Source organism: Lissotriton vulgaris, chromosome 9 (genome assembly GCF_964263255.1).
Source record: "Lissotriton vulgaris chromosome 9, aLisVul1.2, whole genome shotgun sequence".
Classification (NCBI taxonomy): Eukaryota; Metazoa; Chordata; class Amphibia; order Caudata; family Salamandridae; genus Lissotriton; species Lissotriton vulgaris.
In genome coordinates, this window is record NC_141697.1 from 831,526,006 (window position 1) to 831,548,186 (window position 22,181).

Below are 22,181 nucleotides of genomic sequence, written 5' to 3' on the forward strand. Positions count from 1 at the left end.
GCAGGCCATGCCCAGCGCTGTACCTCACTAGTCCCACTGCTCAAGCTTCACCTCCATGGTACCAATGGACTGAGTAAGCTTCACCCGCCGAAGCTTGCATGGTTTCACTGTACCATATCGTGAATACCATGGTTCTTCATGTGAGGCCTCTCAAGGTCTGGTACCGGTGACAATTGTTTTAATTATTCATGAGCCTTGGGTACCTACCACCAGTACCAGGGGGAAATGGTGTTCATACCCTACCCCTTATATATAATATGTGTTAGAACTGATTGAGTTGCATAGAAGGATCAGTAAGCACCCACTTCATATTGGTCTCTCAGCAAGGTATGGTTGTAATTTGAAAGGCTTTAGTTGTGGGGGTTTTTTTTTGGGGGGGGGGGTTCAGGCGGGGGGGGGGGACAATTTATAGTCTAATTTTTACAGATTTTAGGTTGAAGAAATAACTCGAATCCTTTGAGGTGTCCTTTTGCAATCTTTGGATCAGGAGGTGGGAGAGTCGACCTCGGCAACAGCTGCTTACCGGTCTGAGCCTCTGCATGTCTCTAGTGTTACAACTGCAATGGAACACCGATATTTTGGGTAAAATGCGTTTGTTTTCCATGCTTCTGTTTTACCGCCTCGACTGCTGCAGCACGAGTAGAGTAGTTGAGGGAAGTATTAGTTGAGTTGAATCCTCCAGAATTGTTGTGAATCTGTTTGCCTGCAGTATTTGATAGTCACGGGGGAGGTGGGTTGGGAGTATATAACTTTGGTAGACTCGTCTTTTCACAGAGCTTTAGAGGTGGAGACCTGTAGTGTGACTGCAGCTTGATCTGTCCTGGAAGGAAGATAGCCCGGGAACCTTCTTGGGCAATATCCAGGGAAATATCCACCGAGACCTATATTTGTGCCTAGGTGCTACTACTTCGGTGAGTTGACTCCAGTGTGAATGATGTGTGAACTACGAGCACCCCCCCCCCCCCCCCCGCTTAGACTGTTCCGTTTTCATTGATAACCGATTTTCTGCCAATTCCTCCTTAAATATTTGCATTGGACTTGTTTAACCACAGGTGACCCGACCCTTAGTGGTAATGAATAGTGCGTTTCTCGGAATACCTCACAGTATCTAGTTACACGAGGAAGTTGATACACCCGATACACAACCTCCATATTTATTGGTGGGTATGGGCGTGTGGGTAACTCATAAGAATTTTCTTTCCATATTATAACTTCACCCGAGTAGACGGTGAGCGGCCAGAAGTTCAATGCTTTCTTTCCGATTTAAGTAGTTTTGCTAGTTGGATTAGATTTATCGGTAGCAACGGTCCAAATCGGTGATGAAGGCAGTTAATCGAAATGGGAGCGAACCACTTTCTCTGTCGATTGAGTTCAAGCTATTTGCGATGCTGGCACTGTTAAAGGTAAAAGTTGAGCAATGTCATATATATATTTATCATCTAGTTAAATGTTGGGATCTCTGGTTAAACTAAGGCACTGTTTGTGTTTTGAGTGTGGAATCGTTAGCATGTGTATATGCCCACTGTTTACCCCTACCCTGGTCAAGTGTCATTTTTTTAATGTTGAGTTTTCTATATATCGAACTGTATGTGTGTGGGGGGTGGGGGCTTTAACTGTCCTATTTTAGACTTTTCTAGACCTTACAGATGACACAACTGAATTGCTTAGAAGAATGAAGCTGGTGCAACCTTCACATGGCCTACCAAATGCAAGTTGTGAAAGTCTAGTTGGGAAGAGTTATGGATAAATACGTTTAAGTAAAATAAGTCTTTTCAAGAGGGACTAAGCATATCGGAGCCATAAGTGGGCTTTTCGGTATTAAAGCGGTCTGATAAAGGGTAAACCTAAGGGAGATTAGCCTACGGGATCTTTTATTGCACTTTGATTTTTGGGGCACGAGTCTACTTTTCTTAAACCGTTTTATTTTGCCCTTTCCCTTCTTGAATTTACTGCTCTCGTGGGATAATTTAAAAACTGCAGTGTAAGGGGAGCCCAGCAGAATCTTGAGCTAAAATCAGATGAGGCATAGTATTCCTTTTCTAAATCAAGTATGTATGGGGGAGAATATCTTCCTTACCCATTTGTTTATAGTGGAAAATTGCTACGTTGCACTTTAGGGCGGGGGGGGGGGGGGTCTTAGTTTTGGCTTTCCAGATTATTTGCAGACAAGCAAACAGTTAGCTGTACAGAAATTAATGGGTCTTATTGTATCTATACCCTCCTACACACCTGGATTTTTAGTGTTACAAGCCGTGTGTTAGGTATACTTTGGATATTTGGAAGTGTACAGGCAGTAGTAGTGGTGGTTATACATTTTTCCTTATGCAGGGTCACTTGAATTTTGCGATTCTGTGGTGGCACACACAACTCCCTATCGATTTGACACTCCTCCGCTATGTGCTGCTGGACAGGTACAGATATCCATACGTTTCTTGGCTTGCCCATAACTTATCCGAAGTTACATCCAAAAAAGTGCCGTACTTTGTGCAGTGGCAGAGGGTTTCATAGGTTACATTATATACTTTCAGTTGCAGATTTCGATCTTTAGGTCTTGAACTGTACTCGTGAAATAAACCATTTCCCAGAGCGTTAGTGCTAAGATAACCAAAATGCTGCAGTTGAATGTGCTGCATTATGCCATACAAATCACATTTTCTTGCCACATAATGCAGTTGGTCACTTCACATAATTTGATCTCCTGCACAATTCCAGTGGCTCTGGTGGATGGTGAAATGGGCTTGTGACAGCGAGTCTTGGGTTTGGAGTTCCAAATGGTAGCAACCATACAGGTTATTTTATATAGGAGCGTTGAATCTCATTCGTGGTATCTGGTCCCTGAGAGCTCCGTGTAATGTGAGTAGATGCCTCGTTTCTGTTATTCCTAGTTGTGCTACGTTATAGGTGGTTTTGAGCTTTAACCCACATAGCATTGCTAAACCGATGTGTGGGCAATTCTGTTTCTAGATTTTTTCCAGATTGCTTCTTGCCAACCGAGACTTCTCAATTGAATGGAAACAGCTGATGTCCCAGACTTTACTTTCTTACAAACGACAGCTCAAACTCTCTTGCAGCCATGCCTGAAGCCCATTTCTGCAATGTCCGGTCTGACCCTGGCTAAGATCTGCATCTGGTCCTCCAGAGACAGTTTGATTTTGTTTTTTTGTGTTACATCTTACTCTTTACGAAGTAGCCTTGTGTTGTATAGGTATATTCAATCTGCTTCGGAAGGGAAGAGGGGGGGGGGGGGTGGTTGTTACATTGAAGTAGCTTTTTGTTTTTTATTTTGTCTTAACTCTCCCCCAGGTTGACTAACAAGTTTACTTTCGTCCATTGTGGAAAAGCATACTTCCTGCACCTTTTCTGAGCGATTACCTATTCACTACTCGTGTCCTGGAAGAAATTAACTTTTCCTAGGTTTTACCCCCCAAAACTGGCTAGATCTTTACTCAAAAGCGTGTTCTGGCAAGGTAAGCTGGTTACTAGATGTTTATGCCCCCTTTTTGGGGAATTTTAGACCTGTAGGTACAGATCTGAAGAATAGAAGCAATCAAGTACTGGTAGATCCACACAACTATTGCGGTGTGTAAACCTTAATTTATATTGGCAATTTATTATCTTTCAATTGTGCAGTTTTCGAATGGAATGTACCATCAGTACACTATTAGTGTGTGTGTATATAGAATTGTACACATTTTGCTTCTGTGGCAACATAGTTTAGTTTGTCGTAATAAACGTGGCTTCCCCAACGCCACTTGAACAATAAGCATGTTCCCCGATGTGTCTTGTAAGGTTTGTCCTTTGGAGGCGGCGTGGGGCAGAATATTAAACATGTCTGTGCTTTAGGAAGAAATTAAGTACTTGAGGGTTCACACATTGCGGTCTCAGCGTAAAGGCTCGGAATCTAAACTGTAACTGGTACTTGGCCCATTTCTTTTATTCAAATTGTGTAGTTGTCTACTGTTTCATACCTTAAGTTTTGTAGAAATTGAATTGTACAAAAATCCCTACAAGGAAGGTGTTTGCCACTGTGGCAGCCTGGTCTAGTTTGTCGTTGTGAATTCTGCTCTTGGACAGGACACTACAGGAATAAGCATGTTCTGTGTCGTGGATGGTTGCTTGGACCTAACCCTGTAGCACTTGGTGAGTTCTTGGTTAGTGGGTTGTGTTGCGATCCGGGCCATCAATTGTTCTGAGCCATGGCAACACATCTTGTGCAGCTTGTTACACAAACTCTGCTAGGTGGCCATAGGCCAGTGTTGAAGCAGCGGCAGATTGTGCACCCTAAGGGAAATATTGGAATCGATCTAATGGGTCCGGGTTCAATGTTGTGGGCAGCATTGGGGGGAGGGGGGGCATGGTGTGAGGGAGTAACTATTGTGCACTCTTGCAGATGGCCCTAAATCATGAGCAAGGACTACAGGAGCTGGGCAGACCACCGCGAAGGCACACAAACTAGAGCGGGTTCTCTGTCGTCTGCTCTTGGATCTCTCCCTGACAACGTCTGCTTCCCTGCTTTTTGTATGGTATGCCTTGACTTCTGTTTGGCATCTTAGTTCTAAATGTCTAATCCTTCTACAGAAAATGAATGACAATAGTCTTGCTAATATACTAAATTGTCCATGAAATATGGGTACACATATTGAATTGGGTGGAGGTCTGTAATATAATCAACTGGTAAGCCCACTGACCGTATAGGTTTGTTATGAAGCTTGTGGGTAGTTGGATTTGGAAGCCAATGAACAGTCTTCGTTATATCAGAATAACTTGTGGGTGGGCCTATTAACTATCTTTTAGTTCTTCAGAAGAAAAGACGCTCTGTTCTTGGTGAGTGTTCTTGAGGGGTAATGTGTGGAGTGGCCAGTGTTAGAAAGGAGTTTTTTTTTATAGTAGTCTGTAATCTCCCACTTTGTTTCTTGGTCTCAAAGGATATGCTTATAAATTAAAAGGCTTTTTAATTGTGGTTGGGGGGGCGCGCAATCTGTACTCTGTTTTGCAGATTTGAGACTGGAAAAATAACTGATCCTTTGAAGTTTGTCGTTTTGTGGTTTTTGGATCCGGATGGTGGAAGAGTCTACCTCTGCAACACCTGTTGAAAATTAAAGGCCCCGTCTGAGCCTCTTCAGATCTCTGGTTACAGCTGCAAAGAACCACAGGTCTTTTGGTTAAAATAAGTTTGCTCTCAATGCTGTTTTTTACCTGCTCGGTTCGCTGTAGTTGCGGTTCGGACAGTCTACTTACCATTTGAATCTGCCATGGTTATGTCGTTTCAGTGTTGGCCTGCAGTGTTTGATAGCCATGGGGTGTGGGGCGGGGGGGGGGAATGGTTGTATTGACCATGTTGACTTGTCTTTTCACAGAACATTGGATCTGGAAACCTGTAGTGTAACTGCAGCTTAATCTGGATACCAGGTACTGGCTTTGGGAATACCCTGAGCAAAGATAAGACTTTGTTTCCCTGACTGCCCCGTTTACTTGGGAGTAGATACCGCGTTGTGCTTCGTTGTGGGTTGTTTTAAGGCTCCAACCAACCGTGTATAATATTGCTGAGAAGGTCTGCGCAATTCTGTTTCTAGCCTTCTTCCACATTTAAGTTTGACTCTCAACGCCGAAGTCACCATGAATGCTAACTGATAGGCGAGAATGCACTTTCTTAAAATTGAAATGTCTGAAGCAAAGTCTGCAACTTCTGACCCGACCAAGAACCCTAATGCGATCTCCAGAGACTGTGTTCGATAGCCCCCCACCCACCCCCCATCTCCATTTTACAGGTATGTTCAGTCTGCTCTAGGAGTGAAGAGGGGGTTGTTGAACTTGTAGTTTATTTTCTTTCTCCCCCAGGTTAATTTACTACTGTTCTGTTCGGTCCATTTTGGAAAATAATGCAGGCTGCGCAGTTTCCAAGTGCTAAAACTACCAGTGTGTCCTGGAAGTAATGTACATACTTTAATGGTTTTTAGCCCTAAAAAATAATAATGCTAGAACTTTTCTCGAAAGCGTGTTATAGTAAGGTAAGCTGTCTGGAACAATATGTATGCCTTTAGTTAGCGGGAGGTGGACATATTGGAAGAAATGAAGTGTTTTTAGGTCCACACCTGTTAAAATGAGGGCTTCGAATGTAAACTACAACTGGTACTTGCCAGTCCTAGTTCATCTTTATGGTCTGTTTAATACCATATGTTTACAGAAATTGAACAGTACTAAAAGGTCCTAAAATGTTCTCTCCTGTGGCAGCATTGTCTAGTTTATCGTAATAAATGTGGCTCCTCTACACCCAAGCAATAAGCTTGTTATCCAGTATTTGGGTGTCTTTCATAGATTCACATGCCTGAATCATTCCCCGTCGCCGAGACGGGAGCCTCCGGTACATAAAAAAGTAATGTCCTAAGGACATACATAGAGAACATAGGCCGAAGGGCCTCCCCTTTGGGGCCTTTCCACGTCCTTATGTAAAAAGGACCGAACTCTCATCGTTAGCCAATCAGCTCCGACCTCCCTCTAGAACCTTCCCGGGAGGAGCCTCCGTCCCTCAGATTTTCTACCGCACGTTGTGCTAGGGAGTCTCCAGCCTGAGCTCTTCAGGTTTATTGCTTCGAAGTCTCAAACTTCTCTGGAAAATCCCTCTGTTCAAAGGAATAATTATCCTATCTTCGACTGCCGTCTCCCATGTCGGAATCCAATAAAAAGGCTTCATCCATGGCAGACTCGCAAAAGAAAGCCCTTCTCAGGGCCTGTTCCTCCTGCGGCAAGAAGCGGATTCAAGCGGAGGATAAGCACGATCTGTGCTTGTATTGCCTGTACCCTGACCACGTCTCTGACAAGTGTAGGGTGTGTAGAGCCTTCCCAAAGAAGACTGTAAAGGAAAGAGAGGCTCGCCTTCTCGAATGGCTCGACAGGCTTAAGGACCGAGACACTCTGGAATCTTCCGAGGGTAGTGTCTCCGTGTCCTCAAAAGTCTCCAAGAAGAGACCCAGGGAGCAGTCCCCTGGAGAGACAGACACTCCTCCCAAGAAGGCGCACAGGAAGCCTTCGGAGGCACGTTCCACCACCTCCTCCGTGTCTGCTCGAGACGACCAGAGGTTCAAGAAACCCGCTCCATCTACTAAGCGGACCACCTCGGTCTCGACCACCGTGTCGACCACTACGGCCTCATCGCCCTCCGCGACGGCCACGACGACCACCACTGCGTCCTCAGGCGCACCGGTCTCCTCTACCATTCCTCTGAAGTCTTCGTCCAAGACCAAAACAGGATCATCAACGGTGTCCCCACTGTCTGCGTCATCGTCGCCTAAGAGATCCAAGTCAAGTTCGAAAGGTCGGCCTTCGCCGAAGAAATCTCAAACCGAAGGATCGTCACCTAAACAGTCAAGGTCAGGTTCGAAAGGCCCGCCTTCACCCAAGCAATCTCGAGTTGAAGGCTCTACCACCAGTAAGTCCACGGTTCAATTGTCCCCGCAGACTTTGGTTCCATCAACAATACCGGAATCGTTGCAGTCGCCAACCCAGGCGGCGGGCGCGCCATCTTCACGCACGTCGTCGGAAGGGACCCCGGCGCCATCTTGGAAGGAATCAAGATTGGTCGAGGTCTCCATTCACTCGATTCCACCCTCCTCGGTTCCCCCAACGAAGGGGTTGCCACCCGATCAGGAGCAGGTGGCTCTGCAGAGTGAGGATTCCGATGAGGAGAACCAGCCCGATCCGGCCACCTCCCTATCGGACAATCACGAGGACCAGGAGGAAGTCATGTATCAGGAACGTTCCGTACACTCAAGTGTCCGCACGGAAACCACCCCGATGATCTGTTTGCCCGTATCCCTGGTCAACGATTTGCGCTGCCTAGTGCAGGACTATAAGCAGAGATTCCCGGATGCCGACAGCGGAACCCAGGCACCGGTCACCCAGGCGCAGCCGTCTGCCTCGCGTCCTTCCGCTCTCCAGGCCCGGCCTCGGAACCAACCCCAACCTCGTGCTCGGCCCCAGCCTCAGGTAGAGGACTCCTCTGAGGATGAGGAGGGGGAGGCGGACTTGGAGGAAGGTGAAGTGCAAGACGTCGACTCGGACCAGAGAAACGACGACGCCGATGCTGCGTCATCCCAGCATTCGTCAACCCCGGCGTCCCCACAACCGCGCCAAACCGAAGCGACGGACGTCGGGGGGTTCCACAGGCTAGTGGACAGGGCGGCTAAGAGGTTCCACATGGCGGTGGAATCCACGGAAACGGAATGCTTCCTCCATGATTTCAAAGAACACAGCCAGAAGTCGGCCAAGTCTATTCCAGTTATAGACTTTCTGTGGGAACAAGGCAAGAAGTTGATGCTTACTCCTGCCTCGGTGCCTGCGGTTGTTCCGCGCCTGGACAAAAAATATAAGGCCCCGCTTACCGCGCCGGCCTGCCTTACCGGCCACCCCAAACCGGATTCGGTAGTGACTCAGGCGGCTCAAAAACAATCCCGCAACCCATCCTCGCCACTGTCCGCACCCCCGGACAAGGAGGGCAGAAAATTGGACACCATTGGCAAGCGGTTCTCTACCACGTCCGCCATGACCATCAAGGTGGCAAATTCCATCGCCCTGCTAGGGCGCTACAACCGCCAGCTGTGGGAAGACATTGCCCCCTACCTGCAAGACCTGCCGGCCACGGTCCAGGACGAGGTGAAAGCTCTCCTGGCGGAAGGACAGAACTCAGCTGCAGAGATCATCGACTGCGCCATCGACGCAGCCATGACTGGATTCCGCCAGTTGGCCGGGGCTGCCGTGCTCCGGCGCCAGGGCTGGCTCAAGGCAACGTCCTTTCGACAAGAGGTCCAATCTAAGGTACTGGACATGCCATTCGACGGTCAGTTTCTTTTTGGGGAAAAGATCGACGAAGCACTCCAGGCCATTAAGAAGGATACCGACACAGCAAGGGCGCTGGGCTCCCTCCAGTCCCGGAACCAGTCCTTTCGGGGTGGCCGCTCCTGAGGCCAGTATTCCTACAGAGGTTCCTACCAAAATAGGTCGTCCTACTCCTACGGCAACAGGAACCAGCCCCAGCACAAACAACAGAACCGACAGTCGTCCTATGGGAGGTTGTCCTTCAGAGGCAAATCCGCCAAGAAGGGCGCTGGCGGCCGCCAGTGACCATTTACTCCAGCCAGTCCCACCACCGTCTCAATCCTTTCAAATTGGAGGAAAACTGACCCACTTCCTCCCCAATTGGCGAAAAATCACTACGGATCGGTGGGTACTACAGATAATTCAATTTGGACATTCCCTCGAAATTATCAACACCCCTCCCAACACACCCCCGCTGAAGCGTGCTCACAAACACCTGCACCTCCTTCTCAAGGAAGTCTCCGCCATGTTGGTAAAAGGAGCCATCGAGAGGGTCCCAGCGTCCCAGAAGGGGACTGGATTTTATTCCCACTTCTTCCTGGTCCAACAGAAGGGAGACAAGTGGAGACCAATCCTGGACCTCCGGGCGCTCAACGCCTTCCTTCGGAGTCAGTCCTTCCGGATGGTGACGTTGCAGGAGATCCTGGGAGCGCTGGTGAGGGGAGACTCGATGGTCTCCCTGGACTTACAGGACGCCTACTACCATATCCCCATCCTCACAAGGCACAGGAGGTTCCTGCGGTTCGAGGTAGCAGGCAGACATTATCAGTTCACGGTCTTGCCCTTCGGCCTCAAATCCGCGCCGCGTATCTTCACGAAGTGCTTGGCACCGGTGGCAGCCTTCCTGCGGCAAAGAGGTCACCAGGTATTCCCCTACCTGGACGACTGGCTGGTGAAGGCGCCTTCTCCGGGGGGCGCGACCGCTTCCTCCAACGCCTGCAGCGCACTTTTTCAACAGCTGGGTCTGACGATCAACCTCAAAAAATCCTGCACTACTCCATCCACGAGGATCACCTTCCTAGGGGCTACCTTAGACACGGATTGCGCAAAGGCCTTCCCCTCGGAGGACAGGACCAACAAAATACTGTCTCTGGCCGCGGCGGTGGCCAAGAAATCTCGCATCAAAGTCAGGACATTCACCTCCCTGCTGGGGATGATGTCCTCCTGCATTCTCCTCATACCGCACTGCCGGCTCCGCATGCGTCCCCTGCAGGAGGCTCTGGCGCGCCAATGGAAACAGAGTTCCGGCTCGTTCGAGGACGTTATCAGGATCACACCAGCCATCATAAAGGCCCTTCTGTGGTGGAGAAGGCGGAAACACCTGACGGCCGGCTTGCAGTTCCTCCTGCCGCCGGCACCTCTGGTCATCACGACAGATGCCTCCCTGGAAGGCTGGGGCGCTGTTCTATTGGACCTTCGAGTCAGCGGCAAATGGGAGGCCCAAGAGAAACTACTACACATCAACCTCTTGGAGCTGAGGGCTGTGTATCTGGCTCTTCTGCAGGCATTCCTGCCACGTATCGGAACTTCCCCGGTGCTCGTCAAAACGGACAACACCACGACGATGCACTACCTGAACAAACAAGGGGGAACGCGATCTCTCTCTCTCACGAGAATCGCAGAAAATCTGGAACTGGTTGGTGGCGCACGGGCTCTCCCTCAAGGCGGAGTACGTTCCTGGGAAGGACAATACCATCGCGGACGCCCTCAGCAGGCAGACCTCTCTCTCCCACGAATGGGAGCTGCACGGCGACACAGTGGCCTACCTCTTCTCGCAATGGGGAGCCCCGAAGATCGATCTCTTCGCGACAGCAGGGAACGCCAAATGCCCAAGCTACGCAAGCTGGCATCCCCAACAGGGGTCGTTGGGAAATGCTTTTTCCATCGGCTGGTTCAGCGTGTTTGCGTACGCTTTTCCTCCGTTCCCGATGATACCGAGGCTCCTCCGGAAGATGAAGACGGAGCCGTGCACCCTGATCCTGATTGCTCCGTACTGGCCGAGACAACACTGGTTCTCGGACCTGCTTCGCCTCTCCGTCAGGCCCCCGATTCACCTGCGACAACACCCGAACCTCTTAACGATGTCCGGAGGCCAGGTACACCACCCGAACCTCCGCTCTCTCAAATTATGGGCCTGGCTCCTGAGCACCGAGAGTTCGGAGACCTAGAGATCCCGCAGGACTGCAGGGCCGTCCTAGCCAAAGCGAGGGCGGGCAGCACGAACAAGACCTACTCGCTGAAGTGGAAGAGGTTCTGCTTGTGGTGTTCGGAACAGGGCTTACACCCTCTACGGGTCACCCCAGTGCAGCTGCTACCGTACCTCCTCCACCTGGCTCAATCGGGGCTGGCTCACGCCTCCATTAAGGTTCATCTGGCTGCGATTTCTAGATTCACCAGGACCTCATCAGGGCCTTCACTATGGTCCAGTCGGCTGATAAAGCAATTTCTGAAGGGGCTCTACAGATCCTTTCCGAGGCCTCGGAAAGTCCCTCCAACCTGGCAGTTGAACTTGGTGCTCAACCAACTCATGAAACACCCATTCGAGCCCATACACCGGGCCTCTCTCAAACATCTCTCCTGGAAAACGGCACTCCTGCTCGCCCTGACGTCAGCCAGGAGGGTCAGCGAACTTCAGGCGCTGTCTATTCAGGAACCGTATCTCCAATTCAGGCACGACCGAGTGGTACTCAGGCCCAACCCTAAATTCATACCTAAAGTGCCTTCAGACTTTCATCTGAACGAACCAATTGTCCTCAAGTCCTTTTTTGCGAACCCTTCCACAGCGGCAGAAAGGGCGCTGCATTCCTTGGACCTTAAAAGATGTCTCAAATTCTACTTGGACAGAACCAAAGATGTACGAAAGTCTTCTCAACTGTTTGTAGCCTACAGCAACCCGCGAATGGGTTTGCCCCTAACAAAACAGAGCATCTCCCGCTGGATTTCATCAGCGATTGCGTTTTGCCATGATCAGGCCGGACGGCCTTTAACGGACCGAGTGGCTGCCCACTCTACCAGAGCGATGTCCGCGTCGGCGGCGCTCTTCGCTGGAGTGACGGTCCTGGACATTTGCCGAGCGGCGACCTGGAAGTCCCCGCACACCTTTTCCAAGCATTACTGCCTGGACATCGAACTGCAGAAGGATGCTGCAGTGGGACAAGCGGTGCTGCGCCATCTCTTCCAATAAGGTGAGCCTTACCTCGTCCCGCCATCCAGGTATGCACATTCTTCATGGTTTTTCTGCTATATGCATGACTGTATATTACCATGTTCTCTCATGTTGTCTGTACTTTATGCAGATCTGCTGGAGGTGAGAATGTGCTTTACCATTATGCATGTATAACTGCTGGCTACTCTGATTCAGGCATGTGAATCTATGAAAGACACCCAAATACTGGATAAGAAATGCGTTACTTACCTGTAACAGCAGTTATCCAGTATTGGTGTCTTTCATAGATTCACATGCAACCCTCCCGCCTCCCCGGTAAGGACTCACGTACCTCTATGTCTAGTTGCGACACCCTAGCTGGGTGCGTACGAAAATCTGAGGGACGGAGGCTCCTCCCGGGAAGGTTCTAGAGGGAGGTCGGAGCTGATTGGCTAACGATGAGAGTTCGGTCCTTTTTACATAAGGACGTGGAAAGGCCCCAAAGGGGAGGCCCTTCGGCCTATGTTCTCTATGTATGTCCTTAGGACATTACTTTTTTATGTACCGGAGGCTCCCGTCTCGGCGACGGGGAATGATTCAGGCATGTGAATCTATGAAAGACACCAATACTGGATAACTGCTGTTACAGGTAAGTAACGCATTTCTTATCTTATGTATTGTAGGTGTTTAGCTTGGACCTAAGCCTGTAGTACGTTATTCATGATCAGTGGGGCTGATAAGATCCGGGCCATCAATGGCTGCTTTCCCATGGTTGTAGACGAGAGAACTTGAGGCGAGGTATGTCTGGGTACATGTATAACTACATGGTTAACGATGTATTCAGAGACAAACAATACAGCTTAACACAGGTGCCCTTAAAAGGCTTATTTTACTGCCACTTCTTGAAAATGTGGCCACTGGAAACCTAAAGTTTTCCATGTATGATTGCAATTAAAATCAAGCTTCTGGAGTCGTTGCTTAACTTGCCGCCTTATACTTAAGGTTACTAGTCTTGAAGGGGTTGAACCAGTACAGAAAAGTTTCTAGATTCTTCTTTTTGTTAGTCGGTGTTCTTTTTAGGACCTGCGAAGACCAACATTTGCCTAATGTGCACCTTACGATAATTTAAACAGGTAACGTACTGGTAGTGTGATTGTGTGCTATAACTGGATTCAGACTAGTAATATGGTCCATCTTTTGAATAGATCAAAGGTAGAGGTTTAACTTTTACCAGTGCCTCCTAATAATGAAGAGGTTTGGATGCAATGGAGCATCAGACAGTGAAACGCAATGGTGATTGGTGACAAGCCAACACATAACAGGGTGAGCCAAGCAAAGGTCTGGTTTCGATCTTCAAGCCTGACAAATGAGCCGCGCCCGGACAATGGTTGCTACATAAATCATACAGCAATCCACGCAAAATGTGGTTAAGTCTCAACATAATAAAAAAAGTATTTCTTTAACCAGGGGTGTGAACTTGATTACACAGAAGGTATTACCTGCATTTCAGGATGCTTCTCTGAAGGGCTTTGGTGGGCTGGGTCCTGAGCAGGTGCTGAGACTCGCTTAACTCTGGCAGTACCACCCTTCCCTTTCTTGTAACTTCAAAGAGACTAGTAGTTTGTTCCATTCTCATCATTTCAGAATGGATGCATGTTGTCTCTCCATATCCCATAGTTGTTGCTTATTTATCATTTGCAGGTAACATCCATTGACAAAGCCAATAGCCCTGGCTTGTTGTAGGTGTAATTGTACTTGCTGTATATTAATATTTATATATAGGCACAACAATGGAAGCAGTAAACTGCCAGACTGGCAGGACATTAAAGATTTTTAGCTTGGGTGTTTTTAAGCCACACTCTTAATTGAATCGACCATGCCCCTGCAAGATCCTCCAAGCCCTACCCCGATTTTTTTTTTTACCCATGCTTTTCTTTTCCATCGTTTCAAGGCTCTTGGGCGTAATAAAAGGGTTTTCTTTTGGGACCAATAAAGGGCCAACCAGAATATTGCCCCATAGTACTAATGCATGGGATGGGTCCTATGGTTTTCAGAATCGCTGTTTCTTCATCAATCAGCATCCAACCAAATAGTTCTGCCTGCAACAGTTCGTAATGCTCCTTTGTTGGTTAGTTCTAGCTTGACGTTTTTGCTACTAGACGTCCCCTTTTTTCCTGGGCACATTTATATAGTAAGTCTAATCATTCTCTCGCTAAACTTCATGGGAATAGAGGACGACTGAGGTTATTTTATGCACTGTAACTGAAATGTTGGCAAAAACGGTTATCTTTTTAGATCAAAGTCTTACCATACAATATTTGACAGCCGGTCATTTGTTGCAAATTTCATGTGGAGGAACGCTTGCTATTTGAGTTAATGGTGAGTGATTATTGGATCAAAAGAGCGAAGAATGGTGAGGAGAACCTGAAGGTTGCGATTGTGGTTTTAAAGGGGGGGGGGCAATAACTTGTGGACTGTTTCAGATTAATCGTAGATCGGGAGCAATGAGTGCAGGATCCGGGCAGATCACCACGAAGGCACACCAACTAGTTGCTGTTTCTCAACTGTCTGCTCTTGGATCTCCCACAAAAACGTCTGCTTACCTGTCTTTTGTATGGTATGCTTTAACTTCGGTTCCTATTTGGCGTCTTGGGTTCTACATGGTCACTCGTCCTGCGAAAAAAGGTTAATCTTATTAATACTTGAAATTATCCAAGTCATCGGTGCTAGCTGGGGGGCAAGATGGCCGCCATGCTGTGGTAGAGAGCGGTCGCAGTAATCCCTTCTCCCTGCCTCAGTGAATAATGGCTGGACTTAAGAAGTAAATTATGCTGATTCTACAAAACATACTGCGAGTGAAAGGAGCTACTAAAGGAGCCACAAGCCTAGGCACTAAAGCACTACAAAAGGTGCTTTCAACCTTGGGATCTTTCTGCTTCAAGCATCTTAAGAAGTCAGTGGTTTATGGTGTCACTGCAGCCGTGAGAATGGCACATCGCACAGGCACGATACCCAAAACAACGCAGAATAAACGTGCAACAACAGCTAACACCTTGAGCGGCGCTACGCAAAAGATGCAGCCTAAGAAAGGCGAGAAGTCCGTAAAAGAGAAAGAAAAAGCCGATACTAAGGCAGAGATCAAAGCACCTAACCAAACAAAAACAACGGAGATTTCTGGAGGCAAAGGGCCGGCACAACAGAGGCGCTCTCAATCGGAGAGCGGAGCAGCAAAACACATGATCACCGAGAGCATGGCACCCACCTCCAGCAGAGACTTGCGGCAGCCTACAGTCACCGAGGCATTTGCAGGCAAGCAGCAGCAATCTGTATCGGCCGCCGGCGGTGCTCCGGGAGTAAACACAGATCCAAACGCGGAAACCGAGCTCGCCGACCGCGAGGACGCAAGCACGGCGGTTGCTAGGCAACCAGGGGCTGAGACGCCTACGCTTCAGGCGGGAGCTGCACAACGAGCGGAGAAGGCTGGCGAGGACGCTAGTGCTAACAAACCCAGGAGTGACAAGAGCGAAACCAGCAAGGAGAAGACAATGAACAACAGCAACAGTACCTGCAAGCCCAGTAATGGGCAGACAAAGGAGCAAGAGCAGGCTGAAACGGTAAATCTAGATAACAATACTAATAACACTAATAGTAACAATGCTCTAATGCTTGAGGCTCTGTTGGAAGTAGAACTAGCGCCAACACCTGTGGATAGGACTGTAATGGCACAATCGAACTGGGGGAGCATGAAAAGTATTCAGAGTGTCCAGAGCTACACAAAAGGGGCTAAAGGGAGGAGATTACGCTCCCCAGAAGGGGAAAAATTCTACTCAGTAACTGAGGGGTCTGATTCTTCACTGTTGGGGTCAGAGGAGGAGATTACAACCACAGATCTCTCATCAGGGTCAGAGTCAGAAAAATCTCTCTCTAGTGAACGCAGAGATAAGGAAACACAAAAGAGAAGAAGGAGAACTATGATAAGGCGTGATAGAGAGATGGATAGAGCAGCGACAAGTACAAACCGGAAACTGTTATGGGACTATGGTAGCGCTTCCAAGGTGTATCAGGAGCAAGATCTGGGTGATGCACCTGAGAGCTACCCCTTAAATGACTCGAATGACGCCCCACCTCAAGCCACTTTGGATGGTATGTTTACCATGCTGAAACAAATGCATTTAGAAGCCCGCTTAGAAAGCAGACGAGCAAGGCAGGACACCAAGAAAATACAAACAAGTATCAGGAAAATGAATAGAAAATATGTGGAAGTGGAAGGCAGAGTGGAACAAGTTGAAGAAAGAACTGGAAGGCTTGAGGATGAAGTCACTGATTGGCAGAAAGTAAGAACTGAGCAAGGGAAGGTGATTGAGGACTTGCAGTGGAAACTGGAAGATTTTGAGAATCGACAAAGGAGGAATAACCTACGTTTTCTGGGCATAGAGGAAGGACTTGAAGGAAAGGACCCTAGGGGGTTTATGATTAAACTACTAAAAGAAGCTTATCCGGAGGCACAGTGGCTGTGGGAACTGGAAATACAGAGAGCACACAGGTTCCCATTGACACAGAAGGCAGGAAGAGGCAGAGGTCAAAATGGTTTACCTAGGGCTATGCTTGTCTTCTTTGGGAATTTTTTGGCTAGGCAGGAGGTTATGGAAACTGCGAGACCAGACAGAAAAAAGACAGTAGAAGGGATTACTTTCTTCACGAGACCGGACTTTTGCCATGCGACCGTGGAACGGAGGTGGAAACTTAGACAGCTTATTACCTCGTTCCAACGACAGGGTTCTGAAGCATATTTGATGTACCCATCTAAGTTAAAGGTTGTCACAAATGGCCATATCAGAATGTTCTTCTCGGAGATAAAGGCAGGAGAGTATCTGGCTGAAATTACAGAGTCGCAGAAAGATAGGAAGAGTAGGGAATCAGAACCAGCATAAGATGCATATGGAAATGGAAATTAATGAGTTTTTTGCATATTGTATATAGTTAAGTGAATACTGAGCAGGATAACACGGGTTTCTAGGGAGGGAGAAGGGAAGCGACACTACTGCAGCGAGCAGCCACACATAGGTCAGTATTGACCTATTTGCCCGTAGCAGGGGGGGGAGGGTGGGGCAGGGGGGGGGTGGGGACAGAGCAGGGGTGGAGGGGAGGGGAGGGGGTGGGCGGAACGACAAAATTTTCTCTCTAAGGTACGGCACATTGTTATGTATTTAAGGACTTATGAAAATATGCAGTCTGGTTTGATGATGTTAAATAATGTTTATCTTGTTATGTACCTGTCAAAGTTAGCACGATGGCATGTAGGATAGTATCACTGAATGTATGTGGTTTAAATGAGCCTAATAAGAGAATGAGAGTTGCAGCGTATTTGAAATCTCTGCGATTAGATTTGATATGTCTGCAAGAAACCCATATAGAGACAAGTAGGGCATACCTCTTAGAGCAATTAGGATTTGATTTGTTGGCAAGATCTAGACAAGAGACTAGGACCAGAGGAGTAGCAATCCTGGGTAGACAAAGGGATGTCGTGGTAGGGAAGAAGAAGGAAGACAAATGGGGCAGATGGGCTATCCTAGAAATCTGTTTCAAAGGACAGAAACTAACGCTAGTTACTATCTATGGATCAACAGAAGATGACCCTGACGTATTTCAGTTTCTTGATGCGGAGTTAGCCCAGTGGAATGAACCCATAGTATGTTGTGGAGATTTTAATATACATGATTTAGAGAGCTCGTTTACACAAGAAAATGCGACCTATAGAGGTAGGAAAAGGAAAGTATTTAGGGCGCTGGCAGACATGGTCACACATAACGCTTTGGTAGATCCTTGGGTAAAATTACATCCACACCTTGATGGTTGTACTTTCTTTTCTGCCCCTCATAAAGTAATGGTTAGGCTTGATTATTTTTTGATAACGAATTGTTTACTAGTTGAGTCACAAGTGGAGAAGTTACCCAGGGTAATCTCAGACCATAGTCCGGTGATCCTTACTATTAAAATCAGCCAAATACCAAGAATTCCCGCACAATGGACTTTTGAGAGAGGCCTTTTAAAGGATCCTGCATATAGGGAGCACATGGTTGTTTGGATCAAATGGTTTTGGGATATAAATAGGGGGACAGCAGCCCCAGGGGTGGTCTGGGATACATTCAAGGCAGGAGTAAGGGGAGAAACAATTAGTTTCGCAATGGGGAGACAAAAAAGAGAAAGAAAAAGGCGAGAAGAGATAGGACAGAGGTTGTTAAGAGAGGAAGGGAACTTAAGCAGGGCTATAAGACACAACCTACCCTTAGAGGACTGTCTGCTTAAGATCACAGCGTTAAAAGCTGAGGCAGTGGAAGGTTTTGCAAGGCAGGCGGCAGAGAATTTCTTAACAAAAAAGGAAAAAACATACGAACTTAGTGAAAAGGTGGGGCGGGTGCTGGCAATCAGGACTAGGCAGAGAGCAGCTGAAGCAGGGGTAAAGGAAGTAAGAGACGTACAGGGGAACATGGTCACGGAGACTAACCTAGTAAGAGAAGTCTTCAGGAAATTCTATGGGGATTTATATACTCCAGAGGATCCAACGAATTTAGAAGAGATTGATAAATATTTGAGGAATATCCCGCCACCAACAATATCAGCAGAAGACAGGGAGATATTAGATAGACCTTTGCAGCCTGTAGAGTTAGCGGAAGCTCTTGGAAGCCTACCGGCAGGGAAAGCAGCAGGACCGGATCAGATCCCGCTTGAATTTTATCAAATATTCCAAAATGAGCTTTTGACAGACATGTTTAATATAATGCAGCAAGCACAGGTAGGGGAATCTAGTCCGGAGACTTGGGGTGGTGCTAACATAATAGTTATTTTGAAAAAGGGGAAGCCACCAGAAACACCAGGGTCATATAGGCCAATCACATTAATGAACTCGGACGTTAAAATCTACTCTAAAATATTAGCAAAAAGGCTAGCTGGGATAATTGAGCAGCTGGTAACCCCTAGCCAGCATGGATTCATCCCTGGGAAAGGGACCACGCAACATGTAAGGACGGTGATCACGATGTTGGACTCTGCGGATGTCCTAGGAGACCCTGTCGCAGCATTATTTCTGGACGCCGAGAAGGCATTCGACAGGGTCTCATGGGATTACCTGTGGCAGGTTATGAGGTGGTGTGGTCTGGGGGAACCTTTTATAAAAGCCATACGGGTACTGTATAATGCTCCAACAGCAAGTATAAGAGTGAATGGGGGGCTTTCTGATGAAGTAAAAATAGCTAGGGGGACTAGGCAGGGATGTCCCTCCTCTCCCCTGTTGTTTGCGCTATATTTGGAACCATTATTGCGTAGGCTTGAAGCTAATCAAATGATACAACCAATGAGGATTAATAATTGTGTGGTGAAGACCTTAGCCTACGCAGACGATGTTGCAATTTTAACGCCTAATCCGACCATAGCTATAAAGGAGGTGGAGTTAGAGGCTCAGAGGTTTGGGAAGATCTCAGGATATAGCCTAAATAGATTAAAAACGCAGATAATTAAAAATAGATATACTGTATGTACTGATGATAGGGTGGTCAACTCAGCAGTGTACTTAGGGGTGCTCTTAACGGCAAGTTTGGATATCATAGTAGAGCAGAATTTGGCACCTCTAATTGATAAAGTCAAAAAAGATTTAGAAAGGATGAATAATTTGCACCTTTCCCTTATGGGCTGCACAAATGTAATTAAAATGTTAATTTTACCTAAATTTTTATATTTCTTCCGCTCTATTCCTTTAGTATTTGAGGCTAGATGGTTTAATTTGTTAGAGAAAGTACTTAATAGATTTATTTGGGCACACGGGAAAACTAGACGGGCCTATAGATATATGACCCTCCCAAGAGAAAGAGGTGGGTGGGGGATACCTGACTTTAGGTTATATCAAATGGCGGCAGCACTTCAGTATATGCAGGGGTTAATTGGGGGGGGAGGAAGTGATAGCAGGGTTACGACTATGTCAACAGAAGTTTATTCTATAGTATTAGGGGCAGAGGCAGAAAATAATTTTTTAAATAGAATTGAGTTTGGTTATCACAAACGGACTAGGTTTAAGACAGTAGTGGCAGCAGGTAGGGTATGGATAGCATTCCTAAAAAAAATGAGGATGGGAAGATATAACAGGTACACCAGGCTCTATAAGAATAGATCTTTCCCGGCGGAAGTATTTGCAGACTCGATAATGTTGAGTTGGTATCAAAAAGGAATAGGGCAGATTGGGGACTTAATGGATGGGGAGGAGTTACTTCAATTCACAGATCTTAGCCTTAAGTATGGGATTGAGAGGAAAGATTTTTTCAAATACCTGCAGGTAAGGAGCTTCCTCTGTCGTAAGCAAGGTGGCAGTGCGGGTTTTAGTACTAATGAAGTATTGGAGAAAATAAAAATGGGGAGGGACTGTACAATTAGATCTTTTTATGCATGTCTAGCAAAAAGTAAAATGGATGACTTAGAGAAAGTTGGCAACAAATGGATCGAAAAATTGGGTGGGGAGACTGGAAATTTTCAAGAATCTCTGGACATGGGATGTAATGTTCTGTGCTCAGGTCCCATGCAATCGCAACATTATAAGACTTTATTCTCGTTGTACCATACTCCCGCCAGGATAGCTAAATGGGGAGGCACCACTGGCACCACCTGTCCACGTTGTAATGCAGGGGATGCAGACATTATCCATATGTTTGCCACCTGCCCTCAGCTTTATTCACTGATCAAAAATATGGAAGATTTTCTTAGTAATACTCTTGACATACGAACCAAAATGACACCCATGATGATACTGTTCGGGAGAGATAATCAAGATGGTACTGTTCAGAAGGAATTCATGTTTATAGCCACCGCAGTTATGAGATTAACAATAGCAAGAGCTTGGCTAGACAAGGTACCCCCAGGAATGCATGTATGGCTGGCAAATTTACTAGCTAGTTATAACCCTGAGAAAGCTATTTATGCACGCAAGGGGAAAAGGGGTAGGAGACTTGGGCTCAAAATCTGGGAACCAATAATCAAATGGAAAGAAAGGATGGCAATATAAGATACTGAAACAGAATATGAACTCTTGAACTGTAATTTATCTGGCAAGATAAATCTATATTGCTTATATTGTTTATATTATGTTAAACTTCAAACCAGCGAAATTGGAAATTTTTGATGTATAAAATATACAAATGTATGATGTAAAATACAATGTGCATATTAAGAAAAAGGAAAAATAAAAATCATTTAAAAAAAAAAAAAATGAAATTATCCAAGTCATATTGGTACCTCATTGAAATGGGTAGGTACCTCTGCTCTTTTTGTGAATGCATTGGTAGTTGATTTTGGAAGTATGTGAATGCTGACTTTGCAGTCCTTTAGTGTGATTTAATGTGCATTACATTAATTTGTATGTGGGAGTGGTCTAACTATCCTTATTTCTGCAGACGAAGACCATCCTTTATTTCCAAAGAGTGCTGCAAGGGACAAAGACAGGGTATTTACGATGAGCGAGTTTCTTATGACCGCCTATTATCTACCACTAACTACTTATGGATATCGTAATGCGGTATGTTTTTTAAACTTCAGACGCTACGTTTGATTGGGAGGGGTGGGGTGGTATTCAATCTGTTTACTTGTCTTTTCAGAGTTATGGACCTGGAAACTTAGTGTGGCTGGAGCAGATCTGACTTGGGAGGAGGTTTATATCCCTGGTGGTTGATTAGGTAATCAACTCTGCAAGATCTTTGTATCTACATTGGTGCCACTACTCTTAAGTGGGTCCACATAAATGGTGAAGCGCATATGACCGCATTTTTGTTGGTCGATGCTCATCCAGTATTTAGTTCCCGATTCATTACGAGTGTATTTCTCAGTAAAAGACCACTTGCCTTTTTTTTATTTTAAATTTAACTTATTTAAACCTAATTCTTTGGGGTAGACTTTAAGTTTAAGTGAGTTGCCTTTTTATAGATGCAACTAACTTTGGGTGAACTTTTCTATACTGTAGTGACTCGTGTTTCTCAGACTGCTTTATATCATATTGTTCTGTGGGGCGAATCTGTAGATGCATGCATGTAGGAAACCACCGTGTTTATTGGCGGGCACAGATGTTTGGGGCAACTGTTTGTTGCTTTTTTCCTTCTCAGGTTGTACACCTTCACCCGAATAGACCACT

The 22,181-nt window shown here is 46.7% G+C and overlaps 1 long non-coding RNA gene across 1 annotated transcript; it reads left to right on the plus strand.

Moving 5' to 3' along the window:
• The first annotated feature begins 400 nt into the window (after positions 1-400).
• LOC147692325 (uncharacterized) lies at positions 401-21,669 on the plus strand. Its single transcript, XR_015300022.1, has 3 exons — positions 401-6,302; positions 12,700-14,732; positions 21,281-21,669. It is a non-coding gene; the product is annotated as an uncharacterized LOC147692325 (long non-coding RNA).
• The last annotated feature ends 512 nt before the right edge of the window (positions 21,670-22,181 follow it).